Source organism: Branchiostoma lanceolatum, chromosome 12 (assembly GCF_035083965.1).
Source record: "Branchiostoma lanceolatum isolate klBraLanc5 chromosome 12, klBraLanc5.hap2, whole genome shotgun sequence".
NCBI classification, from domain to species: domain Eukaryota; kingdom Metazoa; phylum Chordata; class Leptocardii; order Amphioxiformes; family Branchiostomatidae; genus Branchiostoma; species Branchiostoma lanceolatum.
The window spans coordinates 5,653,996-5,669,149 of record NC_089733.1 but is presented as its reverse complement, the minus strand read 5'-3'; the positions used below and the strand labels follow the sequence as shown (position 1 = coordinate 5,669,149).

Below are 15,154 nucleotides of genomic sequence, written 5' to 3'. Positions count from 1 at the left end.
GGACGTTGCCACGGATTACGGTCGCAGATAAACGCTGTTCCGGAAAACGAACGAACGATATTCCTGAGCGAAATGAACGCTGTTGCATAACCGACGCTGTCCAGCGGCGGAGAAGAATTGGCGACGGCAGTCGTCGTGCTGTGACGACATGAACACTGAGTTGGACACGTCCCTGGTTAGAGTAGCGCACACCATTTGCATTGAAATTTGTATTTCGCCACATGAGGTTTCCTCTTGGGCATGACACTGAGGCCTCTATCTATCAGGCACTGTAAATTGCACCGACAGTTAAGAGAATAAGCTTTCCAATGATGTATGATACAGTACAAATTAAATGGCAAGCTAAAAATGTAGTAACATGGGAACCTGGCCCCGTGGTCTGGTTCCCACTGGGTAACAACATAGATGTCATGATATAACAATGCAAATACCATGTCCAAGGTGACAATGCACTTTTTTTACCTAATAGGGATATTCAGATATGCTTGCTTACTTGCTTTTGTCGAGACTGGAAGGTCTCGAGTCGAGATGGCAGTACATGTGGTTCGATCCCTCATCACTTGGAGCAGACTTAATGTCAAATTCAATGCCAGTGTCTTTCTTATATACATAACCATTAAATTACTTAACATTTTTCACCATTTCACAGCCTCAGCCGAGCCCTCAGCCGCGCAGACAACAGCAGCAACCGCAACCACAGCCATAAGAAGCGCCATGCACAAACGAGATAACAGCTGTGCTAAGTTCCACTGTACATTCTACTGTACAAGAGCTGAAAGTTAGATTTTATTGTTGTTATATGTTGTTTGGTACTCTAAAGAACGCCTTGAGAAGCTCCATGCACAAACAAGCCACATCTTAAGATAACAGTTGTGCTAAGTTCCACTGTACATTCTACTGTACAAGAAGATAAAAGTTAGATTTTATTGTTGTCATATCACGCCGGTTTCAGAACGCGATTTTCGAACATTTAGTTTCCAGGGAACGAGACGAAATTCAGTGGAACGAGAGTGGCGTTGCTAAGGGCAACGTCAAGATGGCCTTCTACCGGCACCTCAGAAAATGTGTGTTGCATCGCAAATAAAGCTCATTTCTTGCAATACGCTTTATCTGAGTTGCCTGATTTTGATCGCCGCATCTTAGTAGAAGCTTGTTTAACATACTAAAACTATGTTTTTACATATTTCCTGCAGTTTTCATAAGTCTTGGTGATATCAAATCATGTGCTTATTTTCATCCAGCGCGGTGAATTACGTAATTGATATGAACATGACCATCCAAGAAATTGTTTATTTGTATTGTTTTGCAAGTTTAGCCGTTAAATTACATAGACTTTTTGAATGAATAGTATGCTACTTTACAGTTTTATGGCAGTCTGTTGTGTGTGACACTTTTTTAAGCACGGAAAACCGCGCTGGCCGTGGGGGCGTTACGGAAGGGTAGAACCCCTATCAGAACGCCATGTCGCAGGCGGCGGTGGCTGGCCCACGTAGTTAATAGTAGGTTTACGAAACTTTTAAAGATTTTGCGGACTGTCAGTTCAAAGTTACTGTATTAGACTGCAAAGACTTTGCATATGGCCTCCTAAAACTTAAAATTTGACTATTTCTAGTGACAAATCAAATACGCATCTCCGTTGACTATGGTGGAACAATCTTCTAACCACTTTGGTCAGGAGTAAAGTGACTAAAACACAGGACAAATGGACAATGAACTGTTGTACAGATATGATTTGTCTATATCATCGTGTTGATTCAATATAGACAAAAATAACAACAAGATGAAAGGACATTGAATACAATAACGAGTTTTATTTGCAAGTTCTTATGCCTGAGGGCTAATTGCAACATGAAACAATACCAAAAAAAACATTGCAAGTTAACAATGGTGATAAGTGGTACTTCATATTTTACATTGCTGTCACCTCTATGTCAGAAATCATTCCATTGATACAGAAAAATATTATATCATAATAGATATATCATCAAGTTGGAATGCTAACAGATTTCAAAGTACTTCTGTCAAAAAGATAACTCATTTCACACTTTGATACAAGAACATCTATTTCAACATTTTATTATAAGACATGTATCAAAAAAGGCATTTTTTAATGTGTATATTTTGGAGCAAACCGTATTGTACCATGGTAATGAAGGTAAGAAAGTCAATAACAGGATGTTACTTCAAAAACAGCAAGTCATTGAGCAGTACTTGAATCATGCTTGAAGACAGTACAACAATGGGGGACAGAAGGTGCAGCTTGCACATGAACTTTAGCTGGTACCGCGAGCTGATCTGTAAGACCTGCTGAAGACTGTGCCAAATTCCAAATCAGATCAGATCAGAATTCATGATGGTCACCTGTTGATGGCCCAGGTTGACCTAAACATGACATAGGGGCAGACAAGGGAAATAAAGAGATGAAATTTACCTTCAGCTCCTTTAACCAATGGAACAATTAAATCAAAATACTTGGTATGAATAAACAAAAACACATGACAGTTGTATTTGGACTCTGTGAGACACACAGACCAGCTTGAATTAGTTATGAATTAGTTATAAACAGCCATCGAATGAAATCAACATAGTCTAAACATTATCCCAGACCCCTTTTTACTGATTACCACAAAACAGTTGTGAAAAAACTATGAACACATATGAACAGGTCTTCTCTGATACAAAGAACTTAGATACCAACTGTGGTGTGTAACACTCACATATGCTGTACTGTACATATTCTTTGTTATATGTGCAAAAACAGTCTGAACCGGTGGTTGATACTTCAGGGAATGGCACTTATTCTATTATTAATTTTGTCACAAAACTATCAACATCAATGAGTAACCTGTTAACAAATACCAAGGAGATATATATATATACTTACTTACCCTCCTAAGATGGCTAAAACAGTATGGGATCAACTTGGAGTCAGGGTGGACCTCTCAGGAAATCACTGAAAACTGGGACAACAGCTGCTTTCTCCTCTAAAAAAACAAAGAAAAAGTTAAATGATAGTAGAAATATTAAACAGACATTAGTTGTCAATTTTTCTATTATAATTTTGTTCAAATAAATGCTGCATGTGTAAGTAAAAGCAAGCATACTTTTCCTGAATGGAATGAGTATTCCCTGACTTGAGCTTATCAGTACTTTCTATAGAGTGACCTTGTAAATTCAAACAAATGTGGTATTCAAATTTCCAAATGAAAGTAGCATAGCCCTGTTTAGATATATTCATGTTTGTTGACACAAAATAAAAAAGTGAGATACTAATGTAACGTTACCTACCCCATTTCCATCTAAAACTATAACAGTATAACAAAATTAAAAAAAATACACGAGTATTATGAAACACTAAAAAAAAACTAGATTTTTTTGTCCATCATTTTGTATGTATTGTTAGTGTTACACATGTATATGTTGTTTAGATTCTACAAGAAATACAGTGATGCATCCTGTGCTGTAACAATCCTAGTGATATGACAATAATCACTATGAGGGAACATATGAAATTCACACAACCACACTGCATGGTAAATACAGGTCCCTGAAATACATTTGTTGTTCAACCAAGAACTCTCTGGCATGCCAGACATGCCAGTGATAGGGCATACTACTACATTTCAACTCAAAATCAAAATTAATGCAACCTCTTTCCAAACTGCATTTTCAACTTCACCTGTTTCTGTCACATCTGTGATTCCACCTGCATAAACCAGTAATTTCTATGCTAATCTATCACCTCAGGGATAAGTTGTTGCAGCATGTGATCTTAAAACTAGAATGTACAGCACTAGTTCACTTGGGTTTTTAAAATCTGTTAGGTTTTAAGGCAACATGATAAAACCCTACTTACAGTTAACAACCTGGATGTTTTGTGTTGAACATTTGTAGCATCCTGGAGACCACATTAGCACAAGACTCATCTAGGTAGAACCAACATTAAACATGCACAATGAGAATAATACAGTGGGGAGGAGGGTGCATAATTTGTGCTGTCAATGCTGAAACTGCTAAAGGCATCTGACATAATTTTCAGGGAAATGACTACATGCTTAGTAATATCATGAAATGGGCAAAATATCTTGAGGTTCATTATCAGTTCACATCCATGTAAATATTTGTTGTTTTTTGTGTACATGTTTTGTACATTCTGCAATCTGCATATATGCACACATATTGCTGTCTATATTAAGCAGTGTTAGGTTAACATTTTGTTTGATCATGAAACCGACTGGAATATATCTTTGCATTTGTCATGTTTAAGACTGTATTTGTAAAGGTAAGCTTACTAGACAACATCAAAACATTACTGCAGCTTGTATGAAAGTTTGTATGGAGAAAAGCAGCATGACACACATTGCTTGATGTTAGTTTTTCAGTGCAAAAATGCTGATATATTTGGCATAGGGAAATAAGTGGTACCATTAACAGGGAGATTTCAGATAGAGATACATTTTGTTCTAATTTTTAGGAATAACAAATGATTACTAACAGTTTACAAGCTTGGTTGTAATCTTCTTGCCGTTGTACGGTTGCATACGCAAGACAACGTCTCATGGTTCCCCTAAGCAGATAATCAAAGCGAAATAAGTTAAGTCGATACTGTGGCATAAAACGTCCACAACAAAAGGCACCTTTATAATTAGCAGCAAAAATAAGCGATTAACATTACTTTGCACAAGTTACAGACACAGAAATCCATAAGAAAATGAGCAAACTACAACAGTTGCTTGTTAGAACTAAGACAGAATCATTATAACATGGCTCATAAACACGAGCTAAAATATACAGATTTAACTATATTTTCAACGCGGTCCAGCCGTGATAAAAAAAGTGTCACACAAATGGCAACCATTGCATTACGTGGAGACATATATCATGTTACGAAAACAGTCCGAGTTGGAAACGGGAAAACTTGCCGTCGTTCTGAATCTTTAAGAAACATTTACCTTGTCTTGGGACCTCCTTGGAACAGAAGGAAGTTGACTATCGTCAGAAATAAGCCGATTCGCTTAAAAAAAAAAGCCAATTCTGCGCGGTTGCCTGCTGCAAATCCACTTGTTCAACACTGTAGCCATCTTGTGTCAGCTGAAAATCGCCGCACGTGACCATTATCCTTATGCTTCCGGTGGTCAAAGGTCCTATGGTTCACAGGGGGCGGGGCTGGGGCGGGGCTCCGGTTCTGGCGGGAAGCGGGGCAGCGGGGCGCGGCACGTTCGAAAACCACAACTAAATGTTCGAAACGAACCAGGCGTGATATGTTGTTTGGTACTCTAAAGAACGCCTTGAGAAGCTCCATGCACAAAGAAGCCACATCTTAAGATAACAGTTGTGCTAAGTTCCACTGTACATTCTACTGTACAAGAAGATAAAAGTTAGATTTTATTGTTGTCATATGTTGTTTGGTACTCTAAAGAACGCCATGAGAAGCTCCATGCACAAACGAGCCACATCTTAAGATAACAGTTGTGCTAAGTTTCACTGTACATTCTACTGTACAAGAGCTGAAAGTCAGATTTTATTGTTGTTATATGTTGTTTGGTACTCTAAGGAACTTTCAATTAGTTCAACTACCAGAATCATTCTATCTGTACATGTACATGGTTTACATGCATGATAAGTCAAAGAGGGTCAATATATGTTATAGATGCATATGTACATCTGTTCGATAAATCTGTGCATTTCACACTTCTTCAATGACTTCCTATTAGAATAATTGATAATGAAGTTAAGGACCTAGTTTACAAGGAAATCTTCTGTATCATCAAGTAGGCAATTTGGGACGTGGCTATCTACACAACCATAAATGCTGGTGTAATTAGTTTTTCTTCTTCTATATATAGGTACCAGATGGGGGAGATTGTCATCCAGCAGTGGAAGCTTTGGCTGGAACTGTTCCTGGGGACCAAGAGAAGCCAGTATGCCTGTGAGGCAGCAAACCTGCTGGTCAACCTCAGGGCCGACAGGTCTCCCCACATGGCGTACGTGCACACGCACAACCGGTGTGTCAACATCAGTGGACAGGAAGGAAGGGCCAACCCGGTGGACATGCTGGAGGAGCACTACAACAGGTAGGAATTGTCAGTTATAGATTACAGGTTACTGTAGAAAATTCATTTTTACAGTTTGTCAAAATCTGCAGCATTAAGATATAACATGATTTTATCAAGATATAACAGAATTGAGCTCCTTATCTGTGCCTTAATAGGGTGATCAAGACAACATGTCGCTCTGCGGGTGGAAGGCTGGAGTATAAGCGTGCACAGGATATCCGCCTTGCAGTTGGAGTGTTTGATGCTGCCAAACGGTTCGCGGACAGCATGTGTAGCAGCAGAAGGTCCTCTAGCCACAGAATTCCATCCGCAATGAGGCCATCTCCAAGACCATCCTACAGCATGGCATTTACACGGAGTCCCCAGGTAGGAACTTGGAGTGGTCAGACCCTCGCATTGTTGGAAGGGGACACATCAACGACGACAGGTGGCTGGTCAACTACGTGTCGCGTGCAGCCAAAGAAGACGAGCCACATCCAATGGAAGATGAACAGCTGGAGTTGTTGAGGGAGGGGCTCTACCATTACAGAAATCCATTACTTAAGAACTTCTGTTGTCAGCAGCACAGACTAGAGAATAGAGGAATTCCGAGCATATGCATATGGCATCAACTGCAAACAACACATGTACGTCCCAGAGAGAGATGGGCCCAACTATGTCCACCGAAGGTTCGATCATCACGCTTTCTGGGGGAGAGCACTTTATCCCCAAGAAGAGAGGTGTTAAACTGTGACAGATGAAACAACTACGTAATAAATGTAAGGAAGAGGTGGTTGCGAAATATTGTTCTTGATTATGAGTGAAAACAGGTAAGCAGTTTCTCAAACATTGTAGTTAACCTGTTTCTCAAGCATTGCAAATGACATTAGTGAGGTAAATCCTTTTAAGATAGAAAATGATGATACTTGTTGGAAAGGGACAATGTAATTGTTGTCTATAATCCGTTAAGTAACGTGGTAAACGTTGTTATTGGGTAGGGGATTTAACCCAAGACTGTTAAAGCATGTCAAGTGTACTTACTGGTAACATGAAGGCTATTACTTCTTATTTGACATTGTTGATGGAATATAACAGTCAACTGGACTGGATAAATCCGTGTATGTTGTTCTGTCAGAGAAGTTAAGCTGTTTATATTAAAGTTATCGCTTGTTATTTTGACATTGTCGCTGATCTTCTTGTACACTTTGTTCAAGAAAATGCCACAGACAGCGTGGTTTATCTGTTTACGCTATGACAACATGTGTAATGTTGCAAGACTGATGGCTACCAAGGAGATCAGGTTAAACTGTATCCCAAAACCTTTCGACAAAATATGGACTTCTGTCTATAAAATGATTGATGGTCTTCATATAAAGAACCATAAGAACCCGAGCTGTAGACCAGACTTTTGACCACAAAGACAACATGACAAAATATCGCAATGGTAGCACAATAAACATGGTCGTTACAAACAAAAAAATCAAAATCGATGCAAAAATCGATGCAGTAATTTGTGCGATCTCAGTAAAATGATAGCCCTGTTTTGGGGCCAGTAATGTGTATCTTTTGCGGTGAGTACCGTTCCCCATTTCTTTACCTGTTTTCTTTAGTCAGTCATGGCGGAGCGCCCCCCCCCCCCAAACGGGACGTTCTTTTGCTCGGTCATTCGTTCCTAGCTCGTCTCGATCGGTTCCTGCAGGAAAATCCTTGCACCGCCTCGGGCCGAGTTTTAGACAAATCTTTGTGGATGCCCGAGTGTACGTTTCATTGGGTTTCGAAGCCGGGGGGGCACCGCCCAGGCCTTTCCTTACAAATAAAGGCTTGTGATAGAGGAATAGACAAAGTGAAGGCATAAATGTATGATGCCTGTACTACACTTGGTTTTATTAGGGGAGATGACACATAAAGCTACCTTCAGCAAGAAATGTAAATGGAGGGGTAAGCTGCAACAACGCAGGAGGGATTCCAAAATCTCAAAGAAGACATAGCACAGCAATAGTCTTTAATATTCTTCCATTCTTCCATAAGACAAGACAAGACTCCCCAATGATGGCGTGTTATAAGAAAGTAGCCGAGGGGACTTTGCCCGTGAAGCATGCAATTATTGATGATCAACAAAATGATGCCGGCAGTGTGCAGGTTGCTTAGCTCGACAATGCATCTCTCGCCAAAAGAAACAGCACAACGAAGTTTTGTCTCCGCATCTGACCATCCACGGTTATACTATTACACCTGCAGCACCGTGCGGATGTAACTTAAGGCCATGTAGAACGTAACAAACATTGACTGCCACAGAAGGTTCCCCGACACCAGTCCTCATTACAACAGATCCGATGCCCAAAGGTTTGTTTGAAGAAAGGTCATCTGCTTTCGGGTAACGATCCTGTGTCAAGTTAGAAAATCGAGGCAAAGTTGTGAATAGTAGGATTCTGCGTTGCCAGTTAGAGAAAGTAGGTAAACCTAAGAAGAAGCGGCCTTAACAAGGTTTGAAAACGTAAAGCCACAGATCATCGGCATGGTAAGAACATCAAATCTTAAGTATTACCATTCAATGCCCTGGTCACTGTTTCCAAGGTACCGCTGATGGAAACCAAATGTCCACCCCAGAACACTTGAGGAGGTAATTAGTCATAAGACCGAGCAAAGATGTAAGATCTGCCTGGAGGGTACTACTAATATTCATCTATAATCTTTCTACTTTATATTGCCTTTAAATCAGGCCGAGATGTTTTCATGTCCTGCAGACCATCATCTGAAGTGTGCAAAAGACACTTTCCTGACACAAAATATGTGGGGGTTGTACTGATGCCCGAGGTGAGTGTTTCCAATGCTTTATTCATACATTACTCACACAGGTTGACAAAGAAGCAATAAAAGCAGAAGTCTTGAGACCTTAATCTGTATATCATAGTACTGTATTAGCAGTGAAGACTTAACCTGATTACTTGATCATTCTCCAGGGGGTTAATTAAATCCTGCAGGTAGATTTTGACACGTTCACTTCTTGTATTTTAAAAGGTGTTAGCCACAGTTACCAACGATTTAAATTCAACTGCAATTCAAACACTTTCCAATAGGTGTCGATCTATTTCCTCCACATTCACGGCGAAAAATCCGAATAACCAAATGAATGAGCAATTGAGTTATGATGCATCCGAATCAGATCCAATAGCTGGATTAGCTGCTGGGATGGGCTGCTGAATCGGACGCAGTGTATTCTCAATTCTTCAATTTTGGTCGTTTAAGTAAGAAGATAGTAATTTCATGCATTTTCTCATGCATCTTCTCAGGACATGTCCAGTTCTGTGCATCAAGACCGTACACTGGGTGCGCCCTTGGACCAGAGTGGAACTACACCCAGAGAACAGAGCACTGAAGACAATGCACAGGAGTCGGGTACAGGAGCTGTGTTAAGTTTAGATATATTCTTTTCTTAAGCCAGATCTAATTACTGGTACTCGACTAATACGGGTGAATTGTCTCTTTTGCTATGCAGACTTGGCATTGAGCTTTTAGTTTGCATAAATCAAGATGTTCTATAACTTGGTCGGCGAGTTTTTAAAGTGAATATTGAGTAAGTAATGTCTTTGGGAACGTTTTCGCTCCTGTGCCAATTTCACCTATCTGTACTCACCGTAGATATCTTATCTTCTCAAGTTGAATCTTATGATTTATTTTTACGGACATGACACGACTCGCGATGTTCTTAATTTTTTTTATCTCGCACAGGAATTCGATGCGACTGAACCAAATGTTGACAGATATCGGACGTGTTCTGTTCCCGCCAAAGGCACGTTCCGATTCGACAGAACGGCCTGGGACAAGTTACGAACAACCAAAAGGGAACGAACGTTCATTGATCCCCGTTGGCGGGATGCTGTCGTCAACGGCATCAAAGAGTCACACAAAGCTTGCTCGTTTGTCTTCAAAAGACATCATGTTAGGACTTTAAACAGCCGTAAAGTCAAACAAGGCGTTCTTTTCAGAGCCGTAGCGAAATGCAAATTCAGCCATTGCACTGTTTTAAAAGGCCACTGTCTCCATTCAAAGCGAAGCGGACCTTGTAGCAGAGGTTTGCTACAGCGGAATAGTGAAACATATGCCCGAGGAAACCCACGTGCGACCCCATTGTGGGGGAGGAAAGAGAGAGCTTTAAAGAAGTACTCAAGTTCAAGCCTGCCCGGCGGGAGCGCCTCGGAAGATTGGGAAGGATATCTGAACAAGAGTATTAGTCAGGATGCAGGGATACGGTGCTATCTCTGGCAACACTTCATACTAGACGATCTGAAGGGAAAGCAGTTGCAACTCAACAGCAGGAACCCCCACCCACTACTTGACATCTAAAACAGGCAACAACTCCAGACTAAAGAGAAGACTTTCCCTGGCATCCTGCAAAGGTAAGGAACATCCTGACTTACCAATGGTAGAGCAAGTGATCAAAGCATACTGCTTAGAAGAGACCGCTACTGACCTATATAGGAAGTTGAGCATGGGAACCCAAGCAGTAGATGAGTCCCCCCCAGGGCTTCCTGATGCGGATGATGGGGTTGAGGGACAGGGTAACCGAAGCCTCAGAAGAAGAGTTATCTACCTTGAGTATAATGTGACAAATGTGGAAGAGAAGAAAGAATTGACACCATGTAGAATAGACAATATTGTCTATTGTTGTGATAGTAATAACGCAGAGTTATCCTTCAAAAGTTACATGCTCTGTTTATCATAAATATCGGAGCTTTAACAGTAGTTGTAGTTATGAAGCATATCTATCGTTCGTTGCAGTTGTTTGCCTTGTATAACAAGAATGTCAGGACGCCATTTCATTTAGAGGGTGCGTGTGTAGCGATGTAGAAACACCCGTGTACGAATGGTATGGTCCCAGCATGCGCGCATGCGTGCTGGGCAGTTGCATAACATCGGAATAAGAACTTGTCAATAAAATCGTCAGGTCCCGCACCTTGGATTCCTTGTCGATCCTGCGTCGGCGTTAGTCACTGGAAACACGGCACCAGAGGGGTTACATATGTTTGATGGCTTATGATTCTTATTCTATTGTTTTTCCAAACATATGTGGAGGGAAGTTGTGGGTATACAGGCCCAGACAGCACATTCCCTCAACTCATTTTATTCTGCCAACTCACCAAGGTTAGTGATCAGCTTTTCATATCCTTAAGAATCCACACATGGTCTACTGTAGTGTAACAGTAAATACCAAAACATTGCCTTTTTTGTCTTTTCCTTCTGTGAGTAATTTTGTCACTGGCCTGCATTGATAATTTGCATAATCAATGGGGAAAATTTACAAACCCACTCCGTTCAATGGTACGACAGTTCAAAAATGCAACATATGTTGAAATAAAAGGACAAAGATAGATAAAAGTTATGCAAATAAGGACCTTATTTGCATAAGTTATGAGAAAATACTGTAATTCCCTATTGGTAAAAAAACAGGAACGTCATACTTGTCGCATTTGGATGTTATGTGACAGTGGACATAGGTGAATATGAATTATATATTTCATGGACATTTTAGGTCTCCGCACTCATGTTTTTGATGTAGAAATTTATGTTACTTGCTAACCTGTAGCACAAACTTCATGATTTTGAATTTGATAGAGGTGTGTACCCATACAGAAACGTAGTCCAGGTCCAGAGAATTCGACAGGTCCACTGAACACCGCTGGTCAATGTCCCTCTTATTCCCTGGAGGGTTTAGTGGTATGTGTCACCGAGGAGTTGTTTTTCATAGATATACTTTTTCATCTGCCAGGTGAACTGTGACTATTGTCATCAAGGCATGTTGAGGCGTGAGCTTTTGTGCCATTTCGATGTGTGTGTGAAGATGGTGGTGGAGTGCGAGCAGGGCCCTGACACAATGGAGAGAAGGGAACTAGACAGCCATGGGAGGTTCCTGTGTACGAAAAGGACAGTCAGCTGCCCCCTCCTTTGTGGCCTGAAGATGAAGAGGTGAGCTGCAAATCTTATGACAAAAGTTGATCCGGAAACACACACACACACACAAACACACACACAAAATCTACCTTTTTCATGGAGATAATGACAATATTAAAAGAATCACTAATTTCAATGCAATTGACAAATTTAATCATTATATTTACAATCGACAAATATAATTTTTATGGCCAATGGTCAGATGCTTTGAGCAAGGCCACCCTGCTCCGCCACTTGTCGGGCGACGCTTTGTCAACCTACACATCTGCCGACCCGACCATTAAAACGGGGTCGTGCAACGACGTTATGGACTTCTTAAGAGCCATATTTCAGCGCCCTAATGACCCTTCACACTATGAGGCACAACTTAACTCCTTGCGGCAGTCGGCCACGGAGTCAGGCCAGGCTTTTGAGGTACGGGTCAGGAATTTGATCAGTAAGGCCTGGCCTACCCGCTCATCAAGAGAACTATTGACCGTTTAAAGCTCACCTCCCATTGGCCAGAGATTACGGTGGATGTCCGGGCCTACGTGGGCACATGCCTTATTTGCCAGCGTACCAAGACGGGGCGCCGGAAACCGAAAGCTCCCTTACATCCATCGGTAGTGGTTTTCCCAAATGAACGAGTGGGAATGGATCTGGTGGGCCCCCTCCCCAAGTCCGCCATGGGGAATAAACATGTGTTAGTTATGTCTGACTATTACACCAAATGGGTGGAACTTTTTCCTCTCCCAAACATGTCCGCAGAGTCTATAGCCAAATGTGTGTTCAACGGGTGGATTTGTGTCCATGGTCCCCCTTAGTCGTTACATGCCGACCAAGGGAAAAGTTTTGACTCGGTATTGAGTCACCAGTTCTGTGGAAGGATGAATATCCACAAAACGCGAACTACGCCGTACCATCCTCAGTCTAGAGGTTTGGGGGAACGTTTTAATAGAATGATAGGCGCCATGCTGCGTTCCTACGCCGACGCCAAAATTCGTGTATAACACGAACCGTCACACGACTACAGGGTTCCCCCTTCCTTACTATCACATGGAAGAGATGCTAGACTCCCTCTCCAATTGATTATGGGTGTCCCAGGTGGACATTCCAGAGTCTGTGACCCAACTGAGTAAAGATCTCTCAGAAATTTTTCTTCTGGTACAGCCAAACACACAGCAAGCTCAGTGCCGGTGTTCAGGAATTATCGGTCCCCCAGGAAAATCGGTCCCCAATCCATGGTGGGCGTGGCCTAAAAAGTACGAAGGCCCACAGGGCCAAAGACATAGATATCATCCACAAACACTGTCTTTGAATTGAATACTTAATGCCAAATGTATGAATTGTAAGAAGGTGGGACGGACATTGTCCACAAACACAAATATGAACGTTTCATCAACAAAAAGTATCAGTTTTTGGCCATTGCAGGGATACATTTTCCCGGGGTAGCCAGGATTTCCGGTCCCCTCATAGGAAAGTCAACAACTCTTCTCCTAGTAGTGATGCATTTGGAAAAATACTTTATTCTTAAATTACTTTAACTTGAGTTGATGCTCTTAACACAAAAATATAAACGTTTCAGGGACGTCGGACAACAGTCTCTGCATTTGTCCATTGAGGGAATTCAGGGGAAGGGGACTCATTTTCCCGGGGTAGATCTAGCCGGGATTTTCGGTCCCCTCATAGAAAAGTCAACAACGCTTCTTCTGATGAACTTGGAAGCTTCTTTATCAACTTCAAGGCGCTTATCGGAAGATTTAACACAACTATAAAGGTTTCAAAAGCAAAAAAATCTCAGGATTTGGCCATTGAGGGATTTCAGGGGAAGGGGACACATTTTCCCGGGGTAGATCTAGCCAGGATTTTCGGTCCCCTCATAGCAAAGTCAACAACGATGGACTTGGAAATTGTTTGTCAACTTAAGGGACGCTTCTCTGAAGAATTAGCACAACTATAAATTTAAACGTTTCAAAAGCAAAAAAATCTCAGGATTTGGCCATTGAGGGATTTCAGGGGAAGGGGACACATTTTCCCGGGGTAGATCTAGCCGGGATTTTCGGTCCCCTCATAGCAAAGTCAACAACGCTTCTTATGATGGATTTGGAAATTGTTTGTCAACTTAAGGGACGCTTCTCTGAAGAATTAGCACAGCTATAATCGTTTCAAAAGCAAAAAAATCTCAGGATTTGGCCATTGAGGGGATTTCAGGGGAAGGGGACACATTTCCCGGGGTAGATCTAGCCGGGATTTTCGGTCCCCTCATAGGAAAGTCAACAACACTTCTTATGATGGACATGGAAATTGTTTTCCAACTTGAAGACGCTTCCCCGAAGACTAAACACAACTATAAACGTTTCAAAAGCAAAATGTCTTAGGATTTGGCCATTGAGGGGATTTCAAGAGAAGGGGACACATTTTCCCGGGGTACCCGGGATTTTCGGTCCCCTCATAGGAAAGTCAACAACGCTTCTCCTGATCCATTTGGAAACCTGTTTTTAGACTTAAAGACGCTTCTCTGAAGACTTAACACAACTATAAACGTTTAATCTCCTCAACGGCCAAATACTGAGACTTTTTGCTTTTGAAATGTTTATAGTTGTGTCAGGTCTTCAGAGAAGCGTCTTCAAGTTGAAAAACAAGCGCCTAGGGTCAAGATAAGACAAAATGTTGACTTTCCTATGAGGGGACCGAAAATCCCGGCTTAACCCCGGCCCGGGAAAATGTGTCCCCTTTACCTAAAGTCCCCTCAATGGCCAAATGCAGAGACTTTTTGCTTCTGAAACGTTTATAGTTGTGTTAGGTCTTCAGAGAAGCGTCTTCAAGTTGAAAAACAGGTTTCCAAGTGCATCAGAAGAGACGTTGTTGACTTTCCTATGAGGGGACCGAAAATCCCGGTTTTACCCCGGCCCGGGAAAATGCTGAGACTTTTTGCTTTTGAAATGTTTATAGTTGTGTTATGTCTTCAGAGAAGCGTCTTCAAGTTGAAAAACAGGTTATCAAGTGCATCAGAAGAGACGCTGTTGACTTTCAAATTGGGGGACCGAAAATCCTGGCTACCCTGGCCCGGGAAAATGTGTCCCCTTGAGATGAAATAGCACAATGGCCAAAACCCTTTGAAAAGTTCATATCAATTTTCATAGAATCGTCTTTAAGTTGAAAATTAGGGTCCGAAGTAGACCAGAGGACGA

At 41.5% G+C, this 15,154-nt stretch overlaps 1 long non-coding RNA gene across 2 annotated transcripts; it reads right to left on the bottom strand.

The window, feature by feature from the left end:
• Positions 1-2,073: 2,073 nt before the first annotated feature.
• LOC136445635 (uncharacterized) lies at positions 2,074-5,056 on the bottom strand. 2 transcript variants are annotated; one of them, XR_010757425.1, is made up of 5 exons: positions 4,953-5,056; positions 4,496-4,567; positions 3,857-3,926; positions 2,885-2,984; positions 2,074-2,382 (listed from the first exon to the last, which is right to left on the bottom strand). It is a non-coding gene; the product is annotated as an uncharacterized lncRNA (long non-coding RNA). The 2 variants fall into 2 exon arrangements; XR_010757426.1 differs by having other exon boundaries at positions 2,889-2,984.
• Between the last annotated feature and the right edge of the window lie 10,098 nt (positions 5,057-15,154).